Source organism: Miniopterus natalensis, chromosome 1 (assembly GCF_054644295.1).
Source record: "Miniopterus natalensis isolate mMinNat1 chromosome 1, mMinNat1.hap1, whole genome shotgun sequence".
NCBI classification, from domain to species: Eukaryota; Metazoa; Chordata; class Mammalia; order Chiroptera; family Miniopteridae; genus Miniopterus; species Miniopterus natalensis.
In genome coordinates, this window is record NC_142081.1 from 22,919,130 (window position 1) to 22,938,589 (window position 19,460).

General features: G+C 40.0%; 1 protein-coding gene across 9 annotated transcripts in view; it reads right to left on the minus strand.

Annotated features, from left to right (window-relative positions):
• SIPA1L1 (signal induced proliferation associated 1 like 1) overlaps positions 1–19,460 on the minus strand; it is a 379,703-nt gene that overhangs the window by 227,097 nt on the left and 133,146 nt on the right. For all 9 annotated transcript variants that reach the window (XM_016211888.2, XM_087819417.1, XM_087819424.1 and 6 more), the window contains one exon: positions 14,665–14,733. The gene's annotated coding sequence lies outside the window, so the exon portion shown is untranslated. The remainder of the gene's footprint in view (positions 1–14,664; positions 14,734–19,460) is intronic.

The following is a 19,460-nucleotide window of genomic DNA, read 5'->3' on the forward strand; positions in this document are numbered from 1 at the left end:
CGAGGTAATTCAACATTGCACGGTTGCTCTTCACCTCTAAGACCCCGAAGTCAGGTCTGAATAGACCTAGACAGCTGTCTTACATCCAGGGAAGGAACTCAACAAAATCCCTCAAAAATAAAAAATAAAAAGTTTTCCCTGAATAAGGTTTTCATTAGTGGTAAAAGAATCAGAAACAACAGAAAATAGTGAACTGAAACCAAAAATGTCAGGGGAAAAATTTCTGCCCTGTCAAACTTTATAATGTCCATGATATTTATAATATTTTCTCAAGACAAATACTTTTCTTAGAAAAATAAATCAATGCTTTACATTCCATATTCATGAGTAGTTATAAAAATAACTAGCATATACTATGGTAGGGCTTTTTAAAGTCACTGATTAATCAAATTAATGAAGGCTGACTTCTAAAATATATTCTGAATTCGCTGTTTTCCAATGTGGAGATAGCCTCATCAAAACATCTGTTTTCTATCTCCACCATTTCAGAATCAGCAAACCTCATAAAAACTGAATGCTGCCCCCCTCCCCTTTTATGGGGGGGGTGGTAGCAGTGAAGAAGAGGGAAAGGTTGTGACTCTGGAGTCAAATATTGACATTCCCCTCTCCTTGTCTGTAGTATAAAAAGAACCAGAAGCTTGGATTTAACCAAAGCTGGAGGAGCCAATTGCTAAAACAGAAATTCATCGCGCAAGCTAGCCATCCTTTGTGTTGCCCTCTTCTCTGTGAAGTCTGCCTGGGAGGGGGCTGCTCTGCCTCTCCTTGGGACACCAGAGGTGAGCTATTGGAAATGCTCTCGCCAAGCTAAAATCAAGTTAGTTAATCAAGCCTAAGAACGGTAAGCAGGGAAGCCAGGAGGAGGGGAAAAACTCTGCTCTCCTATAATTTTTGAATCAATTCCAAGAACTTTCCTTCTCCCACTGCCAGCAGCACCCATCAATTCCCATAGTAACCAGCCCACGGATTTTGAACTGGTCCAAAAGGGAGGCATGCAAGCTGCAGAAAGAAGCACACGAGAGCATGACCCAAACCCCAGGCACCAATCCAATTGCTGCTTAGTTTTCAAACATTCCAATTCTACCTCCCTGCTTCCTGAATTCCCAGGTTGCCAAATGGTTCTCCCCTCTCCCTGCATCGTAAAGCCAAGACAATGAAGGAGACTTTTTTCTAGGACTCTGCACAAAACAATTTTCTGTTTTCTGATGCAATCTTGGTTCAAGGCTGTATGATGGGAAAGCGATCATGTCCCCCCACCACGGTGCACAAATACATTTGCTTAATGAAGGACTCCCCTGGTAGAGAAATGAAGAGTCCAAAGATACGGGGTATAGACTGGAGATCCAGGATAGGAATGAAGAGGCTCTTCTCCCAAAAGGATTGAAGAGCAGATGGAAGGGCTGCAGTGGGTGGAGCTGACCTTATCTTTGTGAAGAAGAGGTTCACTGTGCTGATGAGCAGGAGAGAGAACAGGAGGAGGACCGCAGCGGACTGAGAGGATGTCTGCCCAACACACTCATCGAGGACACCGCAATCAGGAACACTGGCTACTGAAGGCGATTTTCAGCAGGGAAGGGGGGTGATCAGAACTGGGGGAAGATGTGGGTGATGATTTAAGAAGTTTGAAATGAAAAAAATATTTAGCTGATTGTAGCATGTTTATCTAAAGGATTACCATGCTGAAGAGGTGGGGGTTTTTTTAATCTAAAAGGTGAGGTTGGGAATCAAATTAAAAGTGCTCAGCACGGGCTATGGCCCAGCTCTATAAAATTTCACATCTTCAGCAGTATTTCATGGCTAAAAGGAAAGGCGATAAAAGGAAAGGGTGGCAGTCAGTGCTGTAAAAAGCAGTACTTGACTCGGACATGGAGCCTATGCCTCACTGATAAGACGCGCATGTTTTCCTTAGGGTAGGTGCTGAGTAATACAACTGTAGAGTTATGGTGCATTCATGCATATGTGCTAGTTGTTTTTCGTTCTTTCATTTTTTTTATTTTTATCGCTGACACTATTACAGATGTCCCTCATCCCCCCCCTCCCACCTGCAGCCAGCTCCCCCGCCCCCTTTCCTGGCCTTCACCACACTGTTGGTACTCCCAAATTACTTTCCAGTGAGGACCCCAGCAGTCTGAGTTTTTTAAGCATTTACCTACCTATGCATGGCGCTGTGCTAATTACAGAACATGAATTAATAAAATAAAGACTCTAAAACATTACTCAGCATCACCAAAAGTATAGGGGAAATGAAAGGAAATATATGACAACAGTAATGTTTATTGTGCTAGGAAGATAAGAGATTATATGTAACTGCCATTTATATTATCAGTAATGAATCTTTTTAAAATAAACTTTTTAGAAAGCAGAATATGACCATACCAAACAAATTCCTAGAGGGTCATTGCTTTCAAAAAAATCTAAGGTAATACGTAAGTTTATCAGAAACCCAGTAAGATTAACAGAATATTCTTTTAGAAATTCATAATCTAAGTCTGAAGTGCATAAGGGACAGTAAGCAAGCAAGAATAATGAGAGGAATTACGAAAAAGACGACTAATAAAGGAGAGTAGCTTTAAAACATGCCAGGTAGTAACAATGTGTTATAATAATTTAAAAAGTGTGAAACTGGCTCATGAGTAGACCATCAAATCAAAGGCTAAGCTAAAAATACTTTGGAGATATAGGGATGAAGGACAAATTCACTTAAAATCAGTGCAGAAAATATAAATTACTCAATAAATGGTATAGGCACAACTATGCAGCCACACAGAAAAGAGAACAGGATGCCAGCTCACACCAAAAAAGTCCCAAATTGATTAAAAAATTTAAAAATTAAGACTAAGAAACCACAAAGGTATTAAAGAAAGTAGGAGACATTTTTCATACTCTTAGAGATTATGAGACCATTCTAACTAAGTAGGACATAAAATCCAAAATCCATAAAGTAAAAGACTAATAAATTTGATTATACAAAAATAATAAACTTCTATGCAGCAAAATCTACCATTAATGACAAAATATAAACCCAGTGGAAACAATCAGCAACTCTTATCATAAAGTGCTAATTTCTTTTTTTATTTAAAGAGCTTATCTTACTGGGTAAATGACACAAGGATCACAAGAGTCAATTCACAGGAAGAAAAACTGCTCTTAAACACACACCAGTATGTTGAACCTCACTTACGACAAGACATACGCACAGAAAAAAGGAACGACATTCCCTTTTTGGGGTATGAAATTGTCAAGGAGCAAAAGGCTTAATCACACACCACTGGCGAGAGAGAGCAGAAGGGCATACAATGCTGAGGGGAGGGTAAATCTGTACAACATCTATGGAGGGCAGTTTAACAATACTTATCAAAGACAAGAAGACACATAGTTCTTGAACCCGGAAATTCCTCTATATAAACCGGCACAGTTGCAAGTTCAGGGACAGACACTGTAGCATTGTTAATAATATCAAGAGATCGGAAACAGCTCAAGAGAAGCTGTTTAATAGCTGTTTAATCTTAAACAGTCCATCATTAAGAAGTGGGATAAGAAAGTACAACCATAAGCTAGAATGAAAGGGAACAAAAGCACAGTATTCTACCATTTGTGTAAAATTAAATTTCCAAAAGCATATATACTAAGCGCAATACGACATTTCTGGATTGGATCCTGGAAAAGTAAAGGGTAACAGCAGAAAAACTAGTGTGAAATCCGAGTAAAAGCTATACAGTTTAGTTTCACAATACAACCTTTTGGATTTTAGTCTATGTTCATGTATTAGCTATTTAAAACATAACATTTAATTTAAAGAAAGACTAATTACTTTGTGACTGAACTTACAACCCTCCATGGTATTCATATTCTTCTAATATATCGCTAATGAGAAACATCAAGTACACTCGTATTGCTTCAACACTTCTAATACTTGCACTACTGCACCTAAATGCACGCCTGCTTCACCTGCTAGATCTTAAGTCCTTAAAGGCAGGAGTCTTGTCGACTCATCTCTGTACTCACAGAACCTGCAGAATATAGGGTGGGGCAAAAGCAGGTTTACAGTTGTGAGTACTCAAAACACACAGTTTATTCTTGTATTATTACTTATTAATTATTGTACTATTTTCCAAACAAACAATTTTTGGAAACCTCCTGTTGCCCTACTCTATTTGTCATGTGGTGAGATGTCAACAAACAAGATCCAAAATTATGGTCTGGCCCAGTGATCTAATTTTTTATCAGGAGGAAATTTTGTATTTCAAATGTCCAAACAATTCTTCTCAGGGTTTCCTTCAATCCTTGGTTCACAACGACATGGAAGAGAAAAGCAAGGAGCAGAGAAGGGTGAGGTAATAATTCTCACTAAGGATTTGGGTAGGAAAACAGAGAGAGACATTTCAGGTAAACTACCCTCCAACTGAACTTTCCAACCACTTTGCTCTGCTAGGAGCTGCAGGGAACATAAAGATAAGTTAAGACCAGTCATCACAGTAGAAGTTAGGCATGATTAACTTAACGCCAACACTTGGTAAAGGTGAGACTCTGAAACTGCCTTGGATTTGCAAAAATGTTTTAGGCAAAGGCTATTAAGATGCTTTTCAAAAACTTACTTATTTGCAATATAAGAAAATATTAAAACTCCAATTTAGACGAAATTTTGGTTTTCTATGATGTCTTCTCAGAAAAAAACACACCTCGTGGGCATCAAGCTAAAGAATATTCAAAGAAAAAATTCTAGCCCCACACCCCATCAATAACATAACTTTCTAAGTATTCAAAATACAAAAGATAAATAACAGGAAATACTGAGGTCCCTGAATGGGTAGAGAAGCACTACAGTTCCTCAGGAAACCATCGAGAGTGATATCCCATCTCCACAAACTCAGGGCTCTGAGCCTTAGCCTCATAAAGTAACACAACCTTGGGCAAACCATTTGATCTCTGCAAATACCCGTTTTTCATCTATAAAATGAACAGATGACAACTAAGGCTCCTTCCTGGTCTAAAACGCTATCAGCTCTCTTTTCCTTCACACCCCAAATATAAACTATGGCCTTGCAGTCCTTTCACAGGAACAGACACACCAACATAGGCGTTTGTCTGTGTGCTGGGGAAGGAGCTACCTGTAATACTTCCTCTATTCCCAGAGGGGCTGAACGCAAAAAACAAAATAGCTGATTACGTGTGGATACCACATGGAAGCAGCTCTACATGCAACTCCACGTTGAAATTGCACTAAAATGTGCACGCTGTACAGTGGGACATCCGTTCAATTGTGCATTCATTCATGTTTAGAATTATAAAAGCTTCTAACTCCACTTTCATGGGATCTTTGATGGACAAGTCAGCCCACATGTAACTTCTTCTGAAAGTTAGTGTGGTATTTTTATTTCGTCTACCACTTTTCATAGCACAGGAAAAAAAATGAGAACATGTAGAAAGCTGCAGGCACACTGATCCACGTGCACAGATATGAATTACCAGTGGGTGGTTTTGTTCCAATTTATTTAACATAATCCTTAGCTCCGAACTACTGGCTTAAAAGGTGACTGTGTAAAAAGCAGAACAGAGGTCTGTGAGTAGGAGCTAATATGCTAAAAACATAGCCCAGTATTTACTGCGAGTTTAATTTTATCTGTCAGTTGACATTTTCTTTCAGAAATAACATTGTACTACTAACAAATATGGTTTTCTTCTAAGGAAGTTCCCTTTCCCCAAATTACCAGCATTTCATGGTGTAGGTCCCTCATAGAAACTAAGGGGGACAGAGAAGAGCTTTCTAAGACATACACAAGCAAGTTGGAGTTTCCACAGTGAGAGATATACTTGAGTGAATGTGAGTGTGAAATAATATCCATCTGTAGCATTAGCCCGAAAGGCCTTCCTGAGGAAATGAACCTGAACGTGTTTTTGAGTTGGATAAGGCAGCTGGCAGGTGGCGGGAAGAAAGGGAAATTCCAGGCGAGGAAAACGTCATGCGCAAAAGTCGCTTCTGTGGTTTCCCAAGGAGCAGAGTCTCAAAGCCATCCGATGTGTGGCAAAGATTATTTCAGTCGTCAGAACAAACTGAAGGATTGACTGTGTTACTTCACACTCCTAACCTCAGTCTTCTCATCCTTCATAGAAGGTGGGACTCAAGGGCTTCTCTGGCCTGTACAGCTCAGAGGCACCACACTTGCACCCAGAACTCGGGCAGCGCTGCACATCAGCCCCATTAAAGAGATGAAAAGAGCAAAGGCTCAGAACCCCGATGAGGCCTCCAGTTACAGGGGTTTTTAAATTAAAAGAAATACGCATAACTTGTGTAGAAAAAGAAATAGCGTATAAAGACAACCTCAAAACTCAAAGCTCCTGACCATAATCAATCGAAATTCACTTTAATAGTCTTTTCTTAAGAGAGCAAAAGAATACGGAGCTGTATCCGTCTTCCCTGTCATGCCAAACCACCATTCAAAGGCAAGGAAAAGGGTGTATTCCATCTTTACTCTGAAGAAAGTCTTTTAGGGGAAACCAAAGGAGGCACTGTGCCTATTCCTGCCCGGTGGGGGCTCTTGGTTAATTATGTACTCCCTCGGCCTGTGGTATCCATAATGAGGTGGGTGTTATGCTTAATATACAACACATTCTTCAGCCATTAGAACAGAGATTAGCAGTTAACTGAAGAGGCCTTCCAAACCTCAGAAGCAATTAAGGTATCGCTCACACCCAGCTTTAACACCAATGCACAAATTCTCAAGCCAGGTGTTACTTTTACACAAAAACTCGGAGGACATTATCATAATTTACTTGTAACTAATTTAATTGCAGAATTCTCTATGTATAAATAAATTCACATCTCGTAGCAAAATGTAATCCAAAAAATAAAACCAGTATTAAAGAAAGATTGCAAGACTAAATATTAGAATTTAATGAGGTCTATTTACTTACAAACAAGTCGGTTCTTCACATTTAGCTCCTGCCAGTTCCATTTCCATTTCTTTAGATAAACGTGTGGAATTAAAGAACCTGTCCACTACTGATGGGAGTGCCCCTGGTAAAACAACTTGGGAGGATCTATTACACTATCCCATGACCTAACAACTGCCTGGAGAAACATATGGCCATCTGCAGGGCCAAGGGCAAGGCTATTCTTTGAAGCCTTACTTGTAATCAGGATCCATCAAAAACAACCTAGAAGTTCAGCAATAGGAAAATGTAAAAACAATAACAAAAAACAATTACAGAATATTCCCATGACTAGTCTATATAACATTAAGCAGCAGTTTAAAAGGATGAACTAGATTTACATGAACATGGACAGATCTTGAAAGCACATCACTAAATGAAAGGAAAAGTTACTGAGATTCAATACAATACCAATTATCCAAAGTTTTTTTTTAATCCGTATCTGAGTATATGTTTTTATTATTTTTAGAAAGAGAGAAAGGGAGAGGGAGAGAGAGAAACATCGATGTCAGAAAGAAACATCAACTGGTTGCCTCTCACACGCTTCCCGACCAGGGATCAAACTTGCAACCTAAGAATGTGCCCTGCCTGGGAATCGAACTTGCAACCTTTTGGTATACAGGACAATGCTCCACTAATTGAGCCGCCCAGCCAAGGCTATTACGTAAAGTATTAAAACACAAAAATACAACACTTGTATATTATAAACTGCAAATCAACAAAGTGTTTGCCTCTAGAGAGCTAGCCGAGAAACCGGGAAGGAGGTAGGGGAGTGGGGAGTAAATCTTATAGACTCGTTTATTACTCCTGTTAAAAAATTAATTTTAAAAAATGTATTGCAAGGGCTTTATAGGGTTATTAAGTGACCTAGTGTTAAAGAATAAGGTGAAGTAAGGCTGTCTCTGCAACCACTGCTGAATTTTTTTTTTTTTTTTAATCCTCACTAGAGGATACTTTTTCCATTGCTTTTCAGAGAGTGGAAGGGAGAGACAGAGAGAGAAGCACTGATGTGAGAGACACACATCGACTGGTTGACTCCACATGCGCCCCAGGCCTGGCCTGCAGTCGAGGTACGTGCCCTTAGGCCGGAGTCGAACCAGGACCCCTCAGTCCCCGGTCCAACGCTCTAACCACGGAGCCAAACTGGCCAGGGCAACCACTGCTGAATTAAAAGCTAATCAAATGCAAGAAGACAAACTACCAGGAGCAACCCTAACACCACAAATGAAGTAGGGGCTTTTTTGATGAAGAACAGAAGCCTGTCAACTTAAACGACCACGTGAGGCTTCAGTTGGTATAATTAATTATTACTAGTGCGAGCCTGCTCACATACTCTTTTTCCCAGGCTGGAAACTTGGCAGTAACTGAAAGAGAGCCGAACAAAGCAATGTTAAAATTATGTTATCATCACTAAATTAAAACAGCCATGCTCCCTTTAACCCCCAGGAATTCTTCCCCACGGGTAGCCTATACTGATGTGAGAATGCAAATGCAAAATTTTAATAAAGGTCAGCTTATGATAACAATGATAAGCAGGGTCCCCTTCAGGTAGTGGACTCTCCAAAAAAATCAGGGTCTGGAGGGGCAACATTTACCCCTTTTATTTCCAACCCTCTGGGCAAAACATCAGCCAGACTGTCTTTTACACAGCCATCTAACTACATTCCTGAGGGAGGAACAAATGAACTCTCAATTCAGAAAATTGCATCACCAATATTATATCCCTCCAACAACAGATGCTGGAGTGGGAAGGGAGGGAGGAAGGGAGGGAGGGGTTGGCCAGTTTGTTGTAATACATGTCATTAATGTAAGATATGCTTTAAATGCAATCAGATGCATCTTTCTCACTTTTAGTTACTATAATGCCTTAAGATTTAATAGAAAATAAAAACTAATTGTAGAAGAGTAAATGTCATTATATAGCTAAATATAAAAAGTAACTTTTTTATAAAAGTTACAAGCAGCACACTGTATGACCCCAGTTTTGCTTTTAAAATATATACATGGTTACATAACAGAGCAAAACTAAACGAAAGCTACTAAGACGTTGTTAGTCCCAAAGAACAAATGACCCAGTTTCTTCTACAATAAATGACAAGAAAAAAAGGGAGGGAAGAGAAGATGTTACAGAGTAAGAAAGACTTGAAGGAGAGGAATGCAATGTGTTAATTCTACTTGGATCCAGATGCCAACAAACTGTAAAACGACATTTCTGACACAATGGAGGAAACTGAACATGGACCACAGGGCTGGCGAGTAAATAATAAATAATCATCTGAATTTCATTACAGTTAATGATATTGTAACTAATTTTTTAAGTCATTATCTGTTAAAAATACTACCTGAAGTATTTACAGGCTCCAAGGTATAGTATCTGGGCTGTGTTTTAAAACTACAATCAATCAATCAAAGCAGGAAAGAGAGGGATACAATCAAAATGACAAAATGTCTGTAAATGTTGAAGCTAGATAATGGGTACATGGGGCCTCATTGTACTGTTCTCTCTGCTTTTGTGTATGTTTAAAAAATCTCACAAATAAAAAGTAAAAATGCTGGCAGGGATAGTTATCTCTGGTGGTAGACACTGAGTGACCTGGTGGGAACTGATGACTTTTACTTTGATCTGTGTGCCTTTTAGAAACATCCAGATTTTATACAACCAGTATGAATTACTATGGTTACTTGGAGAAACAAAAGTTCCTCTTTTAATGAATAGACGGACGAACAGATGGATGGATGGTTGGTTGGATGGATGGATGGTTCTTTCGATGCCCAGCTCCATGGATTTAATTTTCTCTCTATAGACCCGTCAATGAATTATACTTGTATTTCCACTACAGGCCTTATTATACTTAGTAATTTATTATAATTTTTAATTATGTCTTGTCTCCCCCTCTAAAAAAACAACTTGATTACAAGGGGAATTTCTTTTTGTATTTATGCCCTAAGCAAAAAGATCTCTCTATAAAATAGGTGTCAAATAATTATTTACTTAATTGAATTAACTGTTTCACAAATAAATCCAGGGAGGAAACAAGCTGCAACAGAAGTAGAACATCTTACTTCTTTTAAGTACAAAAGCTTCAAGGCTAGAGCATGCCCAGAGGTCTCCATACAAAGACCAATATCCATCAAAGGTTACCTAGTCAATTTCTCAAACCATTTAACTGAGGGGGGAAGGGGAGATATCAGCCAGTAGCAGAAAAGGGAATTCATTTACTGAATTAAGTTACAGACTTTTAAAAAAAAAAAGACTCCCTGAAAAGAAAATCAGTCCATTAGTTCTTCAATAAGCATTCATCATTTAACATCCTGAAGACTCAGCCACAGTAGCCATCAGTCCACTTTTTATTTATTTTTTATTAAGGAAACCATTATGGGAAGAACACTGAGCTGACCCTGTGCTGAGACAAACAATGGCTGGGAAACATCTCTGGCTCTGAAGAGGCTGACGTCACGTGGAAGAACGGCATGTCCATACCTCTCATGTTCTCCTTATCATCAAGTTGCTGGAGATCTTGATATGCGTTGTGCAGGTGTGAGCAGTAGCTTTTCTCAAGCCTATTCATCTCTCCATTGCCTTGCTTAAAAATCATTCCCAAAAGACCACGATAAAGTCTCCCTCCCAAAAGCACCAAGACCCACAAAACATGCACACTGGGCTTCATCCCCACATGGCCTTCATTTTGCAGGCATTATTTTGATGAAAGCGACTCAAATAACAGTGAAGATATTTACAACTTCCTTTTACATATAATATGTGCTTTGGTTTTGACAAACATTAAAATAAAGTCAGGTTTCAAAATAAAGTCCCCACCATGTTTCCCAAACCCTTTGAGAAACATCAGTATATCATGAAGAATTGGCAGATGCGAGCTCCCTGCAAGTGTCATCTCTAGTTCCACCCTGTGATCTGGTCCCAGAAGCCAGGTCTTCAAAAATGCTTTCACCCACCCAATTTACCAAGGCAGGCCAGAGCCGGAGGGGGAGGGGCAGAGCACGCACAAGTCCCCACCCTGACCTCCACCCACATTCACACACGCAGTTCATGCTGCTGCTTCTCTATTTTCTGACTCCTTACTTTATTTACACTTTGTTCAAATCACTCCTGTTAGCAAATTTCAAATTACCCAGACAGCTAAGAAAGTGGGTCACATGGTAGCATCATAAAGAATCATACTCATACAGGCCCTGGGCTCAAAAAAATGACTAGGTACTAGGAAGTAAGGCACTCTTCCAAGACAACTGAATTCAATTCCTGCTACCATGTGTTCTATTTGCCATTAGAATGAGTTTAAAAGAGGCAACTCTATTTGATGTGGACAGCTGCACTCTAAATTTCTGAAGACCGTCAAGATAAGAATTCAGTGAGAATAAACTGTTCTCATGGAAGAGAAAACGGGCATGAGGGCATTAGCAAATGTTTGCTAAGCCAAAAAAATCCATATGATTTTCTTTTTTTAAGAACAAAGAAGGCTTTGCATAATAAATAAGCATAATGAAATAATTCTGAGGTGACCTTAAGGCATGTCCAACTCCATTCAAATTAACCATGGCCAAAGATAAAAGGAACACTCTGCACTCATCCCTTTGCTACTCTAAATGTTTAATATTTTCATATTATACTTAGCATTTAGTTCATACAATTTCATCTAGTGTTTATCTTTCAAAGTTATCTACCTTTTGTATCCTCAATGCCATGAAACTTCAATTTAGGTTGAGCCAAAGACTCTAACAAGTCTACTCAAGGTGAACATTCGAGTTATATTCTTCCCAGAGTTAATATATTCAAAGTCCTATTATTATTTAATCCATTGTCTCTGTCACTGAAAACTGTACTGGATGTGGATAGCTCTTCTTTTATGTTTTAACGAAGATATAATCTGTTAGAATAATGGGAGGAAAAAGATAAGTTGCACCACGGCAGCGGGCGTGAGGGTAAGGTCACAGGACCACAGGCCGCCAGACAGGAAGGCCATGTTCTCCAGGCTTCCACTTTTTAACTGACCTCTGAATCTGCTTTAGTCCTTCTATTGCCTGGGTGGCCAATGGAAGGCATTATGATTATTAGGTTTCTTGCTACCACCACATATAACACAAGAAACGTCTAAGAGGGTGCACTAACATGCAGTTTTCTTTTCTTTTTTCACTTACTAAATGGTTGGAACTTCCCATAAAACAACAAAAAGTATGTCTTTACTTTTGTGTATTCTACCAGCAACTATTAGTCTAAGTAAATGTGATCAATGTTATTCATTTTACTTTATTTTGAAGAAAAGAAATAACTAGAGAGCTTTTTAAAATTTCCTCAACTAAAATCTGAAGCCTGGGATGCAATAGCTAAATGGAAATAACTGAAAAGTTTAAATAATATCTCACCTACCTATGAGTACATAAATATCTAAATAGGAAAGGGGAAATCCAAAGCAAAAACATAATACTTGGGAAAGTGCTTAAAAGACATAATTTAGTCAAAGATAATTATCAATTAACATTACCTATGTTTTTTGCTGGGTATTTACAAAGAATATAGCAATTTTAAAAAGTTTTTGAGGGAAGGGAAAAATGTGCTTTTTTTTTTAATCGTTTATTGATTTTGAGAGAGAGAGGAAGGGAGATAAGAGAAAGAGAGGAACATCAATGTGAGAGCAAAACATTGATCGGCTCTCTCCTGCAAGCCACCTACCAGGGTTCTAGCCCACAACCCCAGCATGGGAATCAAACCTGCAACCTTTTGGTACATGGGACAATGCCCAATCAACTGGACCACACCCACCAGGGCAAAAGTGTGCTTTCTTAATTCATTTTTATAATTCTAGAACAATACTACTCAAAAAATAAATGAAAAGATACAAGAACGACAGATTTAATAAGATACTCACAGAACAACATATAAAATACAACGTTTTGTGAGTTGGGTTTTTGTGTGTGTGTCATTTTGGATTTTTGTTTTGGAGGAAGAGAATTGTTTTAGGGTTCCCTTAAGAAGAGAGCACTTAGGAAAGAGTACTATACATTTAGGAAGCCAAGAGAGTGTTGTGCCAGCAGCAGGTCTAGGAAACTGTCCCATCGTGGCCTCCTCTGTCATTTGTCTAAGTAGGCCTGAGCACATATGAATGCATAAAAGAAGAATCTCCCACACAACCTAACAGATATACAGTGCTAGCTCATCAGATACTACTGCCAGTAAACAAAAAGTGATTTAAGTCTCAGGTTATTAAACTAAGTAATGAATTCAAAAGACAAGGTGTGGCTGCGACATCAAAGCTTAAACAAGTTTGGCCTCTTAATAAAGTTAAAACTTAAGGCCTATGCTAAAAACTGTCACATTCAAGCATATCAACCAACACTTACCGGTTTAAAAGTGTTTAAAACACCATAAGACATACAGAGACTGCACTGAAGGTGCACATTTCTACACGATGCAATCCCCAGGAGTAAAAAGAAAAAAACAATCTTGAAAACAGCTTACAAAACTGAGGTGAAAACTAGTGGGCGCTCAGCAATATGCACTGATTTTTCTTCTTTCATGAAGTAGCTGAGCTACAGCTCTCTTGGTGGAGCATGCCTGGAGGCTGCTACTAACCACTACGGAATTCTTGATGGTTCCAAAGATGCTACCCTCTCAAAGACAGTTTTTCATTTGTGTTGCTAATAAAAAACATAGGAAAGCGTCCTAATGTCGTTTAAAAACATTTTTGGAGATAATCACTCCCCAATTTCTCTCACTGAAATTCAAGGAAGGTCAGAAATAGCATGCCACTTTGAAAGCAGTGTTCCAATTACCCAGGGGGCTTCAGAAAAGAAGGCCTAAACTCTGCACAAAGGTTTAAGGGGGTGAGATGCTCAGATAACCTTGACCACCCTTGACAGGAGGCAGCTGCTCCAGAAAAGCTGGCTCCTTAGGCAATTGGCTTTTGCTCCTGACAAAGCAGCCAATAAGGAAACTCCCAAGACCTTTGTTTCAGCATCTGAGGTGAAGGTTAAATACAAAGAAAGAAAACCAAAGACACCTACACAACCCCAAACCACTGGTTTTATTTGAATTTACGAGTTTAGCATATTACAGCATTTTAAGCCTGTAAAAAAGTCTCTTTCAATCAAAGTAAGCTGTTAGTTTTCTCACTGAGAATACCCTTTTACAACTAGTTAAAATATGTGAGGAATGTCCACTAAAACATTAGGACAGGCTACGACAGAACTGGGTTTCTGCCTAGCAGTACCCAAGCGCAATCACTACAAGATCAAATATGCACGTCAGTCAAGCAGATCATCCAACCATCTCCCAATTTTTCAGGATAAACTTGGTACTCCAAAGCACACACTAATGCACCGGGGTTGGCAAGAGTCTAATTTAGAACAGGGTCGGGGTATAAACTCCCACCAAATTTTAAGAAACACAGAAGATTTTTTTGAAATGCATTTACTATGGAGTGGAAACGTAAGTAGAGTATGAACAAAAACCTTCATATTATTAATTTAAGTAGCCAGGAAAAATATCTATTTTATGTATAAAGATGACAACTAAAAATTGCACAGGCGCTTCCCCTCTTCTCCGTGTTCATGTCTGTCTCTCAGAAGTAAAAAGATGGAGGAGGGAAAAACCAATAGGTAAAAAATACAGGATTCATATTTGCTAAATCGAAATTTGCTGTAAGTAGCAGGTCTTCCAAGAATGAACATTTGAGAGGCATTCCCTTCCCCCAACAGCACTTTGGGACTAATCCACCAACTCACCCTTTTCTCCTTCAAAGTTAGTAGTGGCAGGTCTTGCTGTGAGTCCAACTCAAGGTATTCTCTCAAAACCTAGATTAAAATAATTACAAAGTTTAGTATAACAAGTTTCTTTTCAAAGTCTGAAAAACAACTGTACCTCATAGAAATAAGGGAAGGTGGGGGGAATCACTGCTACAAATCAAATCATAATTGTGAAATGTTCTCCTTTACCTCTAAAACCCTCTTTCATTTGTAAACTCTGTATGTGCAGCTCAAACATTTAAATTTTTTTTAATAATATATCTTTATTGATTTCAGAGAGAGGAAAGGAGAGGGAGAGAGAGATAGAAACATCAATGATGAGAGTCATGACCAGCTGCCTCCTGCACGCCCCCAACCTAGGGATCAAGCCCGCAAACCCAGGCATGTGCCCTGACTGGGAATCAAACCCCGATCTCCTGGATCCTAGGTCAACATTCAACTGCTGAGCCACGCCCGGCCAGGTCAAACATTTAAATTTAAGTCAACTAATAACCACTCCCACTTAAACAACAAATTCTTAAACCTAGCTATTCAGCATCTAGACAAATGGGGAGAGCCCAGCCGAGCGTGGCTCAGTGGTTGAGCGTCAACCTAGGATCCAGGCAATCAGGGTTCGATTCCCGGTCAGGGCACATGCCCGGGTTGCGGGCTGCAGCTGATCACTGACTCTCTCATCGTTGATGTTTCTATCCCTCTCTCTCCCTCTCCTTTCCTCTCTCTGAAATCAATAAAGATATATTTAAAATAAAATAAAATAAAATACAAATGGGGAGAAATTCAAGAACCTGTAGGAGGAAGGACCCCCATCCCTCAACAAGGTTATTTTGATGTAATTAGTCCATCATCTGCCTATGGCAGCCACTGTTCCAAACCAGTGGTTCTCAACAGGGGCCAACTTTGCACCCCAGGGGACATCTTAAAATGCCTGGACATTTTTAATTGTCACAACACAGGGAGGAGATATGCTGCTACTGGCATTTAATGGGTAGAAGCCAGGAATGCTGCCAACCATCCTACAATGCACAGCACAGCTCCCCACTACAAAGAATTATCTGGCCCAAAATGTCAACAACTGTAAGGTTAAGAAACTCTGTTATAAAGCAACCAACCAGTGTAACTATTCAGAAATTCTGCAGTTCTCCCACAGGTCACTTCAGGTAGGTCTGTAAGTTCCCAGTACAGTCACAATCATTTCCTGTGACTGCTCAGCTTATTATTAGTTAAAAGAATGAACATGACCAATATTAATAATTTACAGTACATGTACCTATTCTAAAAATACTAAAATAGATCAGACTAAACATGTCCATAAGAGGTTTCAAGAAACCAGTTTTTAAGTGTTTGCTGAGGTGAAACAGTATTTCGAATTATGTTAACTCCCAAGCCCTGTTCTCAAACATAAAACGGAAGCTAAGAGTAAGACGAACCAAAACTTGTTCTCACTCAGATATTCCCAACTCCTGGTGAGGAAAAAAGGAAAGTTCCTCTTTCCAGCCTGTCACCTAGGAGATTAGGACTCCCATCTTTTATTTAGCCCAATATAAAGGTACTTCGCAGCCTACTTTAATTGCATGCAAAATGGGACCTACTGAGGGAATACTACATCCCCACACTATATGATCTTATGTAATACAGCAGAACAGAGCTCAGGAAGACGCTACGACAGGTCTTTGCTGCCCTACCATAATCAAATGGTATAAACATCAGAAGAAAACTTTGGGGAAAAGAGACCTAAAAAGAATATTCTGAGTCAGATAATAAAATTTGCATTTTTTACATAATTGTTCTACAGGTTGCACCCACAGAATGGGTCAAGAAACTTGTAACACTCAAAATACATACTCTGTTTTGTTAATCATAACTAATGAGCTATAACTGTTAACGGTGAAAGGCACCAGATGTTACCAGAGAAGTAAGACCTGGGTCCTTGAGTTTGGCTAAGAAAGAATTCAGAGCCAAGAACCCAAATATAAGTGCAAGTTTATTTAGAAAGTCACAGAGGTACAAGTGAGCCAGCTGGCTGTGCAGACTCAGGAAACAAGTTACAGAGGCAAAAGAAGGGCCCTTGGAGCTTAGGAGAAAGAAAGCAAAGGGAAGAGGGAGGAAAGGTGCCGGTGTGCTCTAGAGAGACCACCTGAGGGAAGAAGGGGGTGGGGAAAGGTGTTTGCACTGGGTGGTACATCTTAAGGGGTTTTATCTATTTTCCAAAGGCAGGGATTTTAGGGGGAGTCTCAGGGAAGGATCTCAACAGAATATTCATCAGCTTTCCAGGTGTGTCCTTTCAGGGTCGTGGCCTCTACTGATTGGTCAACACTAGAGTAAGGGGTCATTAGTCACTGCAGCTGGCCCTGAAGTTGGCCACAGCATTGCTTTGTGTGATTTTGCTGCTTTTTTAGGCCTGGAGCTGAAACACAACTGAGGCCTAAATGTTATCTCTAGTTTGACCAAAGCTGTCTCCGTGTTCAACAGACCCAAGGCTTTGTTCCTAAGAATATTTGATGCAGGTGAGCACTTCACTGTCCTGTGAGCCTGATGCGCAAGGGCTTGTGTGGGAGTCACTCGAGGCTATTCTCCAGCCCTCTTCTTCCTCCTCTGAGGAGTCTGCCTCATGCCAGGGGAGCAAACGTCAGGGCAGGGTCCAAACAGCGTGACCAGTGATATGCAGGGGAGGAAAAGCCACCCTGGGGTGAGGTCCCACCCTCTAATACTTGTTTCCCCATTGCTAGCACCTGGAGCCTTTCACCCTGGTGACCTTCTGTACCTGGCCTGTGATTCCTACTCTGTTCATGTCTGTCTAACTGCCTGCTCTATCACAACTAGCTAATTACATACATAAGACATACCTGAGAGGTGATGTGCACTCATATTCCACTTAGGTACAGGAACAAGCATGCAAATTTTAAACTCAAACGAAGGATATAATTTTTGAACACACTTAGAAAGATTCCATGAGAATTACTCCATCCCACTAGATAGCATTTCCATGATGTGGCCTATGGGCTTATATGCTACTCACAGACTGATGTCTTCCTCTGAATCCCCGGTGCTATAAAGGAACCACCCAAATCAAACTCAAGCACAAGCATCCCCAGGCAGAGCGCACCTGGGTAGGTGGTGGGCAGTGGGTAGACTGGTATTCATACCCCCAAGCACTGGACGGTTTGGCAGACCAGACAGAATCTGTGGATGAGGCAGGGCTCCAATCTGGAGCTCCCTACCCAGCCTTGGGGCCCTTTGTACTAGCTAAATCATTAGGAAGCTCAATTGAATGATGTGCTTTTCCAAAGGGGGGCTCACACACACTCTAGGTTCAAAATGCCTGCTAAAGCAGTGTAGAGCCATCGCACCTCCACCATGGAAAGAAGACAACTGGTGAAGGTAGCCTCGTACAAAAGCCAGAAAAATAATGACCTGGTCAAATAAGACTTCTTAATATCCATCAATGACAGAGAGAACAATTCAAGCAAAGTAATGTCAGGACCCTCAGACCTTCCTTTCCTTCTACCAAAAAAAAAAAAGACCCAAAATTACTCAGAAAGTTAAGAAATATTAGTATATAATATGAAATTTACTTCCATTTTTGCAGATTTAAATTGCTCTTTGAATAAAAACTCATCTTGAATTTCAAAACATAAACACTTCATTTTTTTTTCTCTCTTTCTCAGCAGTAAAATATATTCTGTTCCAAAAAAGAAAGGTTGCTCAATTTCCTGTAAAAAGCAATCCGGAGAAGGCCACCTACACTGTAAAAGCAGCGAGAGAAAAAAAATAAAATGCTGAAGAAAAGCCTGTGTGTGTGGGTGTATACTAAGTGCAATGTAACTGCCGCTCTGGGTTTTTAAAAGCTTTATTTCTTGATCCTTCTGAGAAACATGGAAATTAGGGTAACTGCTAAAGAGAAGATTGCCCTCCAACCTATTTAAGGAAAACCAGCCTTCTGATGGACTTTAGTTCTACCAAAGAAAAGAAGGTATGGGGTGGGGATAGGGGTAATTCAAGGCTTTCACCCATGATTTTCTGTACTGAGGGGAAAAGGCAGGTTCTACCAACCAGACAGCTGCCATGTGCTGTTCTCAGAGCGAGCGAGCAGACTGCTGTGACAATTAACCTTCTCTGCACAGCTACTCCACCCGCATTCCAAATCACACACATTTTTAGAGTAGGACCAGCTTGGTCCTAATATGCTTAATCCTAAACTTTTGGGCCTAGCCACACACACAGGCACGAGCTGACGCGATTATGGATGAGTACAGCATCACATCTGCCAACCCATCTATCAGATTCCCCTTACCCTGCGGATACTTTCTGAAAACTCCAAATTCTAAGGCAGCAATCAACCAGCCCAAAACTTTTTCTTAAAAGCCCATTGAAACAGACTCAGTTCTAAGGAAGATGCAGTGGGGTGAAAAGAGAAAGCTCAAACAGTTCACCAGCAAACTGAGGAGACAAGAACAGCATAGCAAAGTAGGGCCAAGCGAAATGCAGCATTATCACACAACTGGAACACTGTAAATGCCTTGTTTCTGTAAACCAGGCTTTCCCACCGAAAGAAGCAGTTTGTTTCAAAGGCAAAACACAGGTAATGGGAAATAAAGGATGAGCAGGGAAAAGAATGCATTAATGAGGGGCTGGGAAATACCTGAAAGCAGAATACCAAAAGACAATCAAGATATAAGGGGAAGCCACATTGACAGGGCAGCTGCAAGTCAAGACAGCACAGGGAAGCAAACCCCTTAAACCTTACAGATGGTTTGTTTGATAAGCACACGAATTTG